The sequence below is a fragment of the Pseudophryne corroboree genome, chromosome 1 (assembly GCF_028390025.1).
Source record: "Pseudophryne corroboree isolate aPseCor3 chromosome 1, aPseCor3.hap2, whole genome shotgun sequence".
NCBI classification, from domain to species: domain Eukaryota; kingdom Metazoa; phylum Chordata; class Amphibia; order Anura; family Myobatrachidae; genus Pseudophryne; species Pseudophryne corroboree.
In genome coordinates this window covers 165017507-165030868 of record NC_086444.1, presented here as the reverse complement: position 1 = coordinate 165030868, position 13362 = coordinate 165017507, and the positions used below count along the sequence as shown (strand labels likewise).

The following is a 13362-nucleotide window of genomic DNA, read 5'->3' as shown; positions in this document are numbered from 1 at the left end:
GCTTGCTAGGTGTCCAAATATTTATTTTCCACAAGCATATACAAGTAAATTGTTTAAAAATCATACAATGTAATTTCCTGGTTTTTTTTTTCAGATTCTGTCTCTCACAGTTGAAGTGTACATATGATGGAAATTACAGACCTCTCTCATCTTTTTAAGGGGGTCAACTTGCACAATCGATGGCTGTCCAAATACTTTTTTGCCCCACTGTGTGTGTATATATATATATATATATATATATATATATAGTGTGTATATATATATTAGTGATGTGCACCGGAAATTTTTCGTATTTTGTGTTTTGGTTTTGGATTCGGTTCCGCGGCCGTGTTTTGGATATGGACGCGTTTTGGCAAAACCTCCCTGAAATTTTTTTGTCGGATTCGGGTGTCGGACGGACACGATCGCGAGACTTCCGGCCGAAGACGGGATTTCTGAGACACAATCGCGGGACTACTGATACAGATCATTTGAATGATCTGTATGTCTAACTACCTCTACATGATTTCACACATTATGTGCATGACCAAGACCTTAGACCTCTAAGTTACCAAGTTACCCATTAACCTTTTTTCCCCCTAAACGGGGATGACGTCATTATCTTGGACTTCCGGTCTCCAACCAATCCATACTCAGTATGACGCCAAGCCTCCTCTGTCCCCTCCCCTCTCTTTACCTTAAATACAGCAGCTTTCCCTAATGCCCTGACACAGTGAACATGCCACCCTGGTGAAACGGTCCGTCTGTGCTCAGTGATGCAGAACTTTCCATAGTTCAGATCACCCTATGGTATCCCCTGGTATTGTATGTGCCCATTGGGACTCTTTGCATTACTAAAAAGTTATTTAACTTATATACTACAAAAAAATGTTTTTCTTTCCTTTGTTTGCCTACTTGATCCGCAATATTCAATGAATTTGTTCCTAAATTGCCCTAAGACCTCCCTTTCTTTCCCCTATCAAATGCATATGTTTTCAGCATTTTTTTTGTGTAGCTGGACCTTGTACCACCTGGTTTAAAGCTTACTACTTTTTTGTAATTTATGTATGCTATTTATTGTAGCGCAACTCAGGCCCTGTCTCTCATTTAAATAATATTTATGATATTGGTCTTCTGACTCAGCATATCAGCCTGTCACACACTGACTGTTTGTGATCACACCACTTTACCCTCAACCCTTCACATTTCAATAGGCGAGACTAACCTACCTCTCTCATCCACTGTCCGCTATAAATTATATAAGACAGTGGACAGCAGAAGGTGGGGTCCCCTCCCTATTCTCTACTTATCCTTTCTATATAATTCTGTACCCTCTCATCCAGATGCGAGACTACTCTCTGCAATGCCTACAGTAACAGAGAACCTGCGCTACTAACTGGACAGCAGAAGTACCCTTGTTGCTCATCCTCCATTACACTCTCTCATTTGTATCTCAGTGTTGCAATTACTGCCACATTTCAGCGGTAACGCCCAATCTCACCCGATCTTGGAAGCTAAGCGTTGACAAGCCTGATCAGTACCAAGTTGGGTGACCTCTTGGGAATATCAGGTGCAGTAAAAAATTCAACCTATGACTACAAACAGCAGAAGTGTTAGAGCAACTTCCTAACTCTCAAAGTCTGTATCCATTTTGTGATCACCTTCCTGACAATTATTGATTACCAATTATTCTCTTTTGGTGATTTTTGTTTCTTCATTAATGTCGTTTGGTATCAAAATTTGTACAAACGTCTTCTTACATTAGGATCTTTTATGTAGCAAACTAAGCTTCCACCTAGGGGACCACCATCAGTTAATTGGTATTCCAATTATAAATTATATTATAATTATACCTTTTTCTATGCCTTCTTTCTAGATCACATAGGTCAATAGATCACTAACAACCTATTATTATTACCACAGTGATCTCACTTTAATGTCATTTATTTGTACTCCTTATCTTGATCGACTCAGGCATATAATTGTTTTTCTTTACAAATTAATTTTTTCACCATAGGTGCTCTTAATTTTCCATCAGGCTTATCCTGATTCTTGTTAATGATTTCTTCCAATTAATTTTGATTCATAAATAATCTATTATTTACTTTATTGTTATACTTTATACATCTCAATAATACTTCTGTGTAGACTGTTATCATTATATGTATACTCTGTGTACTTGAACATTTTTTTGTATCAAACTATCTTCCCCTTTTTTTATGTGATACTAAATTAAAAGTCAAGTTTTAATAAATTCATAATTTTCAAAGTGTGCCCCAACACATAGTCTTTCTTTTCTCTCCTCCCTATCCAGTTTATTACTGACTCTGGGAGCACCACCAACCCACAATAATTATTAGACACCTTCTTTTAAGGATCTCTAAGCGTAATACTGTTGGTCATTTGAACAGTTTTTTACAATTCTTGTATAAATCTATGTTCGTCACCATAATATTCTTCCTGTGCGGAACCAAACCAAACCTTCCTGTTAACCACATTACATTCTCCCAATCCTCCTCTGGATCATCGAGATGGTCACTGGCAAACTTTAGACGGGCCTAGACATGTTCTGGCTTAAGCAGGGGGACCTTTCGGGCGCTGCATGATTTCAATCCATGACGACGTAGTGTGTTACTAATGGTAACCTTTGTGAATGTGGTCCCAGCTCTCTTGAGGTCATTGACCAGGTCCCCCTATGTAGTTCTGGGCTGATTCCTCACCGTTCTCAAGATCATTGATACCCCACGAGGTAAAATCTTGCATGGAAGCCCAGGTCGTGGGAGATTGTCAGTGATATTGTATTCCTTCCATTTTTGAATAATTGCGCCAACAGTTGATCTTTTCTCACCAAGTTGCTTGCCTATTGTCGAGTAGCTCATCCCAACCTTGTGCAGCTCTACAATTTTGTCCCTGGTGTCCTTAGACAGCTCTCTGGTCTTGGCCATGGTGGAGAGGTAGCAGTCTGACTGTTTGAGGGTGTGGCCAGGTGTCTTTCATACAGATAACCAGTTAAAACAGGTGCCATTAATACAGGTAACGATTGGAGGATAGAAGAGCTTCTTAAAGAAGAAGTAACAGGTCTGTGAGAGCCAGAAATCTTGCTGCTTGGTAGGTGTCCAAATATTTATTTTCCACAAGCATATACAAGTAAATTGTTTAAAAATCATACAATGTAATTTCCTGTTAGTTTTTTTTCAGATTCTGTCTCTCACAGTTGAAGTGTACATATGATGGAAATTACAGACCTCTCTCATCTTTTTAAGGGGGTCAACTTGCACAATCGATGGCTGTCCAAATACTTTTTTGCCCCACTGTGTGTATATATATATCGATATATATATATATATATCGATATATATATATATATATATATAGTGTGTATATATATATATATAAATATATATATATTAGTGATGTGCACCGGAAATTTTTCGTGTTTTGTGTTTTGGTTTTGGATTCGGTTCCGCGGCTGTGTTTTGGATTCGGACGCGTTTTGGCAAAACCTCACTGAAATTTTTTTGTCGGATTCGGGTGTGTTTTGGATTCGGGTGTTTTTTTTACAAAAAACCCTCAAAAACAGCTTAAATCATAGAATTTGGGGGTCATTTTGATCCCATATTATTATTAACCTCAATAACCATAATTTCCACTCATTTTCAGTCTATTCTGAACACCTCACACCTCACAATATTATTTTTAGTCCTAAAATTTGCACCGAGGTCGCTGGGTGGCTAAGCTAAGCGACACAAGTGGCCGACACAAACACCTGGCCCATCTAGGAGTGGCACTGCAGTGTCAGGCAGGATGGCACTTCAAAAAAATTGTCCCCAAACAGCACATGATGCAAAGAAAAATGAAAGAAAAAAGAGGTGCAAGATGGAATTGTCCTTGGGCCCTCCCACCCACCCTTATGTTGTATAAACAGGACATGCACACTTTAACGAACCCATCATTTCAGCGACAGGGTCTGCCACACGACTGTGACTGAAATGACTGGTTGGTTTGGGCCCCCACCAAAAAAGAAGCAATCAATCTCTCCTTGCACAAACTGGCTCTACAGAGGCAAGATGTCCACCTCATCATCATCCTCCGATTCCTCACCCCTTTCACTGTGTACATCCCCCTCCTCACAGATTATTAATTTGTCCCCACAGGAATCCACCATCTCAGGTCCCTGTGTACTTTGTGGAGGCAATTGCTGGTGGTGAATGTCTCCACGGAGGAATTGAGTATAATTCATTTTGATGAACATCATCTTCTCCACATTTTCTGGAAGTAACCTCGTACGCCGATTGCTGACAAGGTGAGCGGCTGCACTAAACACTCTTTCGGAGTACACACTGGAGGGAGGGCAACTTAGGTAGAATAAAGCCAGTTTGTGCAAGGGCCTCCAAATTGCCTCTTTTTCCTGCCAGTATACGTACGGACTGTCTGACGTGCCTACTTGGATGCGGTCACTCATATAATCCTCCACCATTCTTTCAATGGTGAGAGAATCATATGAAGTGACAGTAGACGACATGTCAGTAATCGTTGGCAGGTCTTTCAGTCCGGACCAGATGTCAGCACTCGCTCCAGACTGCCCTGCATCACCGCCAGCGGGTGGGCTCGGAATTCTTAGCCTTTTCCTCGCACCCCCAGTTGCGGAAGAATGTGAAGGAGGAGATGTTGACGGGTCACGTTCCGCTTGACTTGACAATTTTCTCACCAGCAGGTCTTTGAACCTCTGCAGACTTGTGTCTGCCCGAAAGAGAGATACAACGTAGGTTTTAAATCTAGGATTGAGCACGGTGGCCAAAATGTAGTGCTCTGATTTCAACAGATTGACCACCCGTGAATCCTGGTTAAGCGAATTAAGGGCTCCATCCACAAGTCCCACATGCCTAGCGGAATCGCTCTGTTTTAGCTCCTCCTTCAATGTCTCCAGCTTCTTCTGCAAAAGCCTGATGAGGGGAATGACCTGACTCAGGCTGGCAGTGTCTGAACTGACTTCACGTGTGGCAAGTTCAAAGGGTTGCAGAACCTTGCACAACGTTGAAATCATTCTCCACTGCGCTTGAGTCAGGTGCATTCCCCCTCCTTTGCCTATATCGTGGGCAGATGTATAGGCTTGAATGGCCTTTTGCTGCTCCTCCATCCTCTGAAGCATATAGAGGGTTGAATTCCACCTCGTTACCACCTCTTGCTTCAGATGATGGCAGGGTAGGTTCAGGATTGTTTGGTGGTGCTCCAGTCTTCTGTACGCGGTGGCTGAATGCCGAAAGTGGCCCGCAATTCTTCGGGCCACCGACAGCATCTCTTGCACGCCCCTGTCGTTTTTTAAATAATTCTGCACCACCAAATTCAATGTATGTGCAAAACATGGAACGTGCTGGAATTTGCCCAGATGTAATGCACGCACAATATTGCTGGCGTTGTCCGATGTCACAAATCCCCAGGAGAGTCCAATTGGGGTAAGCCATTCTGCGATGATCTTCCTCAGTTTCCGTAAGAGGTTGTCAGCTGTGTGCCTCTTCTGGAAAGTGGTGATACAAAGCGTAGCCTGCCTAGGAACGAGTTGGCGTTTGCGAGATGCTGCTACTGGTGCCGCCGCTGCTGTTCTTGCTGCGGGAGGCAATACATCTACCCAGTGGGCTGTCACAGTCATATAGTCCTGAGTCTGCCCTGCTCCACTTGTCCACATGTCCGTGGTTAAGTGGACATTGGGTACAACTGCATTTTTTAGGACACTGGTGAGTCTTTTTCTGAGGTCTGTGTACATTTTCGGTATCGCCTGCCTAGAGAAATGGAACCTAGATGGTATTTGGTACCGGGGACACAGTACCTCAATCAAGTCTCTAGTTGCCTCTGAATTAACGGTGGATACCGGAACCACGTTTCTCACCGCCCAGGCTGCCAAGGCCTGAGTTATCTGCTTTGCAGCAGGATGACTGCTGTGATATTTCATCTTCCTCGCAAAGGACTGTTGGACAGTCAATCGCTTACTGGAAGTAGTACAAGTGGTCTTCCGACTTCCCCTCTGGGATGACGATCGACTCTCAGCAGCTACAACAGCAGCGCCAGCAGCAGTAGGCGTTACACTCAAGGATGCATCGGAGGAATCCCAGGCAGGAGAGGACTCGTCAGACTTGCCAGTGACATGGCCTGCAGGACTATTGGCTTTCCTGGGTAAGGAGGAAATTGACACTGAGGGAGTTGGTGGTGTGGTTTGCAGGAGCTTGGTTACAAGAGGAAGGGATTTAGTGGTCAGTGGACTGCTTCCACTGTCACCCAAAGTTTTTGAACTTGTCACTGACTTATGATGAATGCGCTGCAGGTGACGTATAAGGGAGGATGTTCCGAGGTGGTTAACGTCCTTACCCCTACTTATTACAGCTTGACAAAGGCAACACACGGCTTGACACCTGTTGTCCGCATTTGTGTTGAAATAATTCCACACCGAAGAGCTGATTTTTTTTGTATTTTGACCAGGCATTTCAATGGCCATATTCGTCCCACGGACAACAGGTGTCTCCCCGGGTGCCTGACTTATACAAACCACCTCACCATCAGAATCCTCCTTGTCAATTTCCTCCCCAGCGCCAGCAACACTCATATCCTCATCCTGGTGTACTTCAACAGTGACATCTTCAATTTGACTATCAGGAACTGGACTGCGGGTGCTCCTTCCAGCACTTGCAGGGGGCGTGCAATGGTGGAAGGCGCAAGCTCTTCCCGTCCAGTGTTGGGAAGGTCAGGCATCGCAACCGACACAATTGGACTCTCCTTGGGGATTTGTGATTTAGAAGAACGCACAGTTCTTTGCTGTGCTTTTGCCATCTTAACTCTTTTCATTTTTCTAGCGAGAGGATGAGTGCTTCCATCCTCATGTGAAGCTGAACCACTAGCCATGAACATAGGCCAGGGCTCAGCCGTTCCTTGCCACTCCGTGTCGTAAATGGCATATTGGCAAGTTTACGCTTCTCCTCAGACACTTTTAATTTTGATTTTTGGGTCATTTTACTGAACTTTTGCTTTTTGGATTTTACATGCTCTCTACTATGACATTGGGCATCGGCCTTGGCAGACGACGTTGATGGCATTTCATCGTCTCGGCCATGACTAGTGGCAGCAGCTTCAGCACGAGGTGGAAGTGGATCTTGATCTTTCCCTATTTTAACCTCCACATTTTTGTTCTCCATATTTTAATGTGTGGAATTATATGCCAGTATCAATAGCAATGGCCTACTACTATATATACTGCGCACAACTAAAATGCACCACAGGTATAGAATGTATATGGATAGTATACTTAATGACGACACAGAGGTAGGTACAGCAGTGGCCTTCCGTACCGTACTGCTATATATAGTATACTGGTGGTCACTGTGTCAGCAAACTGCAAAACTAAAATGCACCACAGGTATAGAATGTAGATGGATAGTATACTTAATGACGACACAGAGGTAGGTACAGCAGTGGCCTTCCGTACCGTACTGCTATATATAGTATACTGGTGGTCACTGTGTCAGCAAAACTCTGCACTGTACTCCTCCTATATAATATTATACTGGTGGTCCCGACTCCCCAGTCCCCACAATAAAGCAGCACACTGAGGAACACAGATATGGAGTGTTTTTCAGGCAGACAGCGTATAATGGTGGTCACTGTCAGCAAAACTCTGCACTGTACTCCTCCTATATAATATTAATTATACTGGTGGTCCCCAGTCCCCACAATAAAGCAGCACACTGAGCACAGATATGGAGTGTTTTTCAGGCAGACAACGTATACTGGTGGTCACTGTCAGCAAAACTCTGCACTGTACTCCTGCTACAGCTGCTCCCCAATCCCCACAATTAAGCAGTGTGAGCACAGATATATGCAGCACACTGAGCACAGATATGGAGCGTTTTTTTCAGGCAGAGAACGTATAATGGTGGTCACTGATCAGCAAAACTCTGCACTGTACTCCTCCTATATCATACAGCTGCTCCCCAGTCCTCCCCACAATGAATTAAGCAATAATGCACAATCAAATTCAACAATAACGGAGAGGACGCCAGCCACGTCCTCTCCCTAACATTTGCAATGCACGAGTGAAAATAGCGGCGACGCGCGGCTGCTTATATAGAATCCGAATCTCGCGAGAATCCGACAGCGGGATGATGACGTTCGGTCGCGCTCGGGTTACCCGAGCCATACGGGAGAATCCGAGTATGGCTCGGACCCGTGTAAAAAGGGTGAAGTTCGGGGGGGTTCGTTTTCTGAGAAACCGAACCCGCTCATCACTAGTTCACATGCAGGGACATGGGCTGCAAAAGTAGCACATCCCTGCTATATGCTTGTCAAGTGATCACATCATATACTGACCACACATGAGCGTCAGCTAGAACCCTCCCCTGGAAGTTTTTACAAAATGTAGCCCATAGGCTACAGTGGCTAAAGCTGAGCTTGGTAAATCTGACAGTTTTTGCTACCCCTTAGAAACCTATGGGGGTTGTAGTTTCTATTGGAAATAGAGGGACCTTGAGATATTAATGCCATCTGAAGATGGCTTTATGTAGGCTTCCCCCCATTTCACCTACTCTTGCTTTGCAATTCTTGCCTGCTGACAGGAAGAATTGAGCACAGAGTAGGCAGTTCTGAGAACTGAGATGCTGTGAAAGTCCCAGCTGACATCTCAGTTTACATCACAGAGCTGATCACTGGTGTCAAAGAAAAGCAGTACAGCAATCAGCTGACCGGCTCATCGGATCCACTGACCGGAGGTAAATATTTGCCTAAACAATGGGAAATATCATGAGAAGTTTGTGGAGAGAGTTCTTTCAAGCTCTGTCCCAGCATGAAATATTTGATACATTCTTGCAATGTATTCAAATATCACATTGTGAATTTAAGTGAATTTACCATATCCCATCCGCAACTGAGATGTGCATTGTGATAAATATGCTCCCACATAAGAAAAGTCAATATATATATTTTTATATATTAAAAATTAGCTGCCAATTCATTATCGGAGGTAATTTGTCGAACCCCTTTATCAGTTATACCAGTGCACTCTTAGGTTAAATGTTTCTTTAATATATATTAAAATGTAAGCAACCAAAAATTATTTTTCACAATTTTTATTATTTTACTTATTTGGTTATATTTTTATAAATTATGGTTTTCCATGGTGCCTTGTGTACAGAACTAACTCCCGTAATGCTATATAATGAATGTGTCACTTTGAGCTGGAAACGAGCCCTGATGTATAAAATTATATTACCAGAAGAGATGATTTTTCACTGCAGTCCCTGGTGACCTTGTCTTATTTTACAAACATCCAAGACTTGTGTTGACCATGGCAGTGAACTTCACTGAGAAGGGACAATATCCTCAAGTTTATGATCAGCCAAGTGTATAAAACAAATCAAGTGGGTCTTGATGGACTGAGAGTGTTGCCAATAAGATAAGAGACTAAATTGTGCCTGGGATCTATGTGTTGTCGGTCTTCAAGCTGAAGTTCCTCTGGAGTGAGCAACTAAAGTATTCTAAAACATGAATGGCCTCAAAGAATATATAAGATTAATAGATCTGTACATAGTAATTTGGTCTCTTTTTAATACATTATTTATTTGTATTATTTATTAAGTTCTTTTAATATGTTTAGAGGTTCAGCAATGGCAAATGACTCAAAAGGGGCGAATATATAGCTTGTGAGATTCCATCGAGATTAATCTTGCTCTTGGGCGAGTTTGAGCATAAACTCAACAAATATAATAGGATGTGAATTTAAATTACTGTAACTTGTGATCCTTCTGCCATGTGTGGCAGGTTATACAGTCACACTAGTAGTATTCCAGTGTGTTTTCTGGAAACACAGTAATTATTAAAAAAAAAAAAAAGTGTAGGATCCCCCCTATAACATAGCCAGCTTTGGCATTTCTGTAAAAATTGGGAGGTAACAAAGAACATGCCCCCCCTAATTTTTCAATTACCACACTAGATATGACTAGTCAGAACTAGTGAAACCATAGAGGGAAAACTCACAGTGATGGACCCCTCACCATGATTAAACCAGTCCTACGCTAATTGGCACCAAGGTTGGTTTGCCCTGGGGATTGGATCCCACAAACAATGTGCTGGCTCCCCCACATGGGTACAACCAGTCTTGGTGCCAATTGCCCTGGGAGCATCAATAATATTGTTTTTTACAGGTAGACTGGTGGCCTCAGTAACCCAGCAAGGCTGCCTCGGCCATGATGGCACTTGGAGAGCCTGAAGTGCCAGTATGCCTGTGCATCGATGACCCACTGACATCTGTAAAAAAAAAAATATAGGAATTTAATACCTGCCGGTAATTCCTTTTCTCGTAGTCCATATTGGATACTGGGGATCTGTACTTTAGTACCATGGGTTATAGATCGGGTCCACTGGAGCCTGGCACTTTAAAACCTTTAGTGTGTGTATGTGTGTGCTGGCTCCTCCCCTCTATGCCCATCCTACCAGACTCAGTCTAGGAAAACTGTGCCCATAACCAAAAGGAGGGTGCTAACCAGAACAGAGGATAGCAACACCAACCCAAACAGGACAGCACAGCTATCCCAACAATATAACGGGACCGCAATGGCGGGCCAACCAAAAACTTAATCAGGTAAGCAGAAGTCGAAGCACTGAGGCGGGCGCCCAGTATCCACTACGGACTACGAGAAAATAAATAACTGATAGGTATTAAATTCCTATTTTCTCTGACGTCCTAGTGAATACTGTGGATCTGTATTTTAGTACCATGGGGAAGTTACAAAGCTTCCAAACAGGTGGGAGAGTGCTGAGACCCCTGTAAAACTGCCTGACCAAACTGAGGGTCATCCTTGGCCAAGGTGTCGAACCGTTAGAATTTCACAAAAGTGTTCGAACCAGACCAAGTAGCAGCCAGACCTCGTTGAGTGGGCCTGAATAGACGTCGGCAAAGGCAGAGCCACCAAAGTATAGGCCTGTTGAATGGTCAACCTGAGCCAACGAGCAAAGGATTGCTTGGAAGCTGAATGACCAATCTTGGAGGTATCATAAAGGACAAACAGCGAATCAGATTTCTATGACGAGTCGTCCTCTTGTCATAAATCTTCAGAGCCCTCACAACATCCAAGTACTCTAGCCCAATGGAAGCCTCAGACAACACCGGAACCACAATGGGTTGATTGACATGAAAGGCTGAAACCACTTTTGGCAAAAACTGAGGATGGGTCCTGAGTTCCGCCCTGTCTTCTCGAAAAAACAAATAAGGGCACTTACAGGATAAGGCCCCCAATTCATAGACACGTCTTGCAGACGCCAATGCTAAAAGTATCACCGTTTTCCAGGTGAGAAATTTTAACTCCACCCTATGTAAGAGTTCAAACCAGTCTGATTGAAGAAAGGACAGAACCACATTGAGATTCCACGGAGCCATGGGAGGCCCGAAGGGCGGTTGCATATAAAGCACTCCTTTTAGGAAAGTTTGTACTTCCGGCAACATGGCAAGTTGTTTCTGGAAGAAAATAGAGAGTTCCAAAATCTGGACTTTGATGGTGCCTAAACATAGGCCCATATCCACTCCCACTTGCAGGAAAAGTAGAAAACGACTGATTCTAAATTCCACGGGAGACACCTTTCTACTTTCATACCAGGAAACATACTTTTTCCAGATACAATGATAATGTTTTGACGTCACCATCTTCCTGACTTGGACCATAGTGGAAATAACCCAGGAGTGAAGACCTTTTCTTGCTAGAATCTCCCTCTCAACTTCCAAGCCGTTAAATGCAGCTGCTGTAAGTCTGGATTGACGAACGGACCTTGTTGAAGAAGATCCTATTGGAGCGGTAGAGGCCAGGGATCCTCCAGAGCCATGGTTAGGAGGTCCGAGTACCATGCCCGTTGAGGCCCAAACTAGTACATGCAAGGCGTCGTCAGCGCGTCCACTGCTACAGCCTGCGGATCCCTCATTCTGGAACAGTAACAGCATACCTTGAGACGAGAAGCCATCAGGTCTATCGGCGGACAGCCCCACCGGTGAATTAACTGTTGAAAAACCTGGGGATGTAGGCCCCATTCCCCCGGATGGAGGTTGTGTCTGCTGAGGAAGTCCGCTTCCCAGTTTTCCACTCCTGGAATGAATATAGCTGAGATGAACTTTGCATTGGCCTCCACCCAGAGGTGAATTTTTGACACTTCTCGCATTGCTGCTCTGCTTCTTATTTCCCCTTATCGGTTTATGTATGCCACCGCCGTGGCATTGTCCAATTGAACCTGGATCGCCCGATCCCTCAGGAGATGGGAAGCTTGCAGAAGGGCATTGTAAATTGCCCTGAGTTCCAGAACGTTTATCAGCAGAGTAGATTCCTGACTTGACCGTATCCCTTAGAACTGGGCCCCTTGGGTTACAGCCCCACAACCCCGGAGCCTGGCATCTGTTGTCAGTAGAATCCATGATTGCATATTGAAATTCCTGCCTTCTACCAGGTGAGGAACTTGTAGCCACCATAATAGAGAAATCCGGCCTTTCAGAGATAAGGTCACTTCCTGATGCATGTGAAGGTGAGACCCCGACCATTTGTCCAGCAGATCCAGCTGAAATGGCCGGGCATGAAATCTGCTGTATTGGATTGCCTTGTAAGTAGCAACCATCTTGCCCAGCAAACGTATGCAAAGATGTATGGACACCTTGTGAGGACGGAGCACTGAGCGGACCAAAGCCTGGATAGCCAAGGCCTTGTCCATCGGAAAAAACCCCTTTTGAGACACTGTATCCAGTATCATTCCCAGAAATTGGAGACATTGGGTCGATTCCAGGTGAGATTTCTGGAAGTTTAGAATCCACCCATGATCTGTAAGCAGGCGAGTCGTCAGATCGAAGCTGTGCAATAGACACTCCCTAGACATAGCCTTTATCAAGAGAATGCCCAAGTAGGGAGCTATGTTGACTCCCATCCTGCGCAGTTGCATCATCATCTCCGCCATGACTTCGGTGAAGACCCTCGGAACTGTGGACAGGCCAAAGGGCAAGGCCTGAAACTGGAAATGGTCATCCAAAATGGCGAACCTGAGGTAAGCATGGTGAGGGGGCCACATGGGAATGTGTAGGTAAGCATCCTTGACATCTAGGGATTCCAAGAATTCCCCCTCCTCCAGACCAAACACCACTGCCCGCAGAGATTCCATCTTGAATTTGAACACCCGCAGATACGGGTTTAGAGACTTCTGGTTTAAGATGGGTCGCACCGAACCGTCTGTTTTGGAACGACAAAAAGACTGGAGTAAAACCCTCTTTTGTGTAACGTAAGAGTTACTGGAACCACCACCCCAGTCTGCAAAAGTTTCTGAATTGCCTCTTGCAAGGTAACTTTTGCAGCGGGCAAAACTGGTAAGCCCGATTTGAAA

At 44.1% G+C, this 13362-nt stretch overlaps 1 pseudogene; it reads left to right on the top strand.

The window, feature by feature from the left end:
• The first annotated feature begins 1442 nt into the window (after positions 1-1442).
• LOC134933177 (5S ribosomal RNA) lies at positions 1443-1561 on the top strand (annotated as a pseudogene).
• Positions 1562-13362: the final 11801 nt, after the last annotated feature.